Source organism: Mchenga conophoros, linkage group LG17, assembly GCF_057382185.1.
Source record: "Mchenga conophoros isolate Kocher_MC1m ecotype Shallow Benthic linkage group LG17, M_conophoros_male_GT1.1, whole genome shotgun sequence".
Lineage (NCBI taxonomy): Eukaryota > Metazoa > Chordata > Actinopteri > Cichliformes > Cichlidae > Mchenga > Mchenga conophoros.
In genome coordinates, this window is record NC_140542.1 from 14,990,145 (window position 1) to 14,992,148 (window position 2,004).

At 41.6% G+C, this 2,004-nt stretch overlaps 1 pseudogene; it reads left to right on the top strand.

Moving 5' to 3' along the window:
* Nucleotides 1–244: 244 nt before the first annotated feature.
* Nucleotides 245–1,508, top strand: LOC146555204 (uncharacterized; annotated as a pseudogene).
* The last annotated feature ends 496 nt before the right edge of the window (nucleotides 1,509–2,004 follow it).

Here is a 2,004-nt window from a genome sequence, read left to right on the forward strand (position 1 = left end):
ACTGCAACTCAGCAACTCTGCCAAGTAAGTTAAATACTATGTTGCTCATTGAAGACAAAAGAATAATATAAAGAGATAAAGACAATAATCTGATGTTCTAAGGGTCTCTGTTCTGAAATGAAATCATCTTCTTTTCTGTTTCAGATCCTGCTTCTCAGTCAAATAATGGTGGGGTATGCAACTTTTGTGACCCTTCCACTGGTCAGTGCTCCTCCACATTACAGTGTCAGGGAGTGGAGAACCAATGCTTCCAATCAATCAGTGAGTCTTTATGTTGTATCAGTTGTGTCATCGGTTTTCTATCAAAGATGATTTCAAATTCTTTTGTAATACATCTGACATATAAAAAGAGCAGAAACTTTTACCCTAATTTATACTAAATGTTATCCTTGGGTGTGAAAGTTACTGTAATAAGATTTTAAATTTCAAGCCTGGAAGTCAGACAAACACATAAATGTTTTAAAAAGCTGTTAAGTTGTTTTTTGCATGAAATATATTAAGCTTCCTGGAAAGTAGCCAATTTAAAACATTTCCTGAAATTCTTCTTTTTCATCTGCAGTCAAAAGCAGCACCAGCACGTATCCAGGTTACGGCTGCGCATCTGCAAACCTGTGTGCAGCTGCTTCAAGCCTGGGTTCTCTACCTTTCATGCAGAGCATTGGTACAGTATCAGGTGTTGCCTGTTCTGCAGCACCAACTACAACCATCCCCCCAACTACAACTACAACCACCACCCCAACTACAACCACCATCACAACTACAACTACAACCACTGCCACAACTACAACCACCACCCCAACTACAACTACAACCACCGCCACAACTACAACTACAACCACTGCCACAACTACAACCACCGCAGCAACTACAACCACAACCACCGCCGGAACTGCAACCACCACCCCAACAACATCTACAACCACTGCCAAAACTACAACCACCACTACAACAATCCCCCCAAATACAACCAGTAAAACTACACCCACAACCACCACCCCAACTACAACCACCGCCGCCATTACAGCTACAAATGCTACAACTGCTACATCAACCACAACCATGCCCACAACTACAACCACCGCTGCAACTACAACCACAACCACCGCTGCATCTACAACCACCACCCCAACAACAACCACAACCACTGTCCCAGCTACAACCACCGCCACAACTACAACCACTGCCGCGACCACAACAACCACCAATGCCCCAACAACAACCACCGCCGCAACTACAACCACCATCCCAACTACAACCACAACCACCGCCGCAACTTCAACCACCACCCTAACAACAACTACAACCACCCCCGCAACTACTACCACCCCCGCAACTACAACCACCACCACAACTACAACCACCGCCACAACTACAACCACCGTCCCAACTACAACTACAACCACTACCCCAACTACGATTACAACCACTACCCCAACTACAACCTCCGCCGCCATTACAGCTATAACTGCTACATCAACTGCAACCACTGCCTCTACCACCAAAAGTGATGCTTGTTCTATCAGACTGGGAATGATCCATCTGCTGCTTGGACTCCTTCTCTTTACTTTTCATCAAAGTCCCAAATAAAACAAAAATAAACAAAAGAACATATGATGCTTCAACAAGACTCAATAGCTTTTTGGAGATTTACATTGTGTTAACAAATCACTGTTAAACGGAAGTCCATAAAAAAAAGGCAATAGAGTCTTGTTGAAGCTGACTTGGGACAAGTATGTAAGACTTCTTTGTTTGTTGACATGATGGACAATTATGTCAATTTTGTCCAGAACATTGAACATTATTTTTTTTATAGATATAATATATACATTTACATGTATCCAAATGCATGGGATTTATTTAATACTGAGTAGGTGATAAAAATGAATCCTTGTAATAATAACAAAGCATGCTTTGGAAATAAAATAAAGAAGCACAATTTCTTTTAGTTATATGTTCATTTATTTCCGTTTGTGCTTTTCTTTCTGCATTTCTCTCTCTCTAATT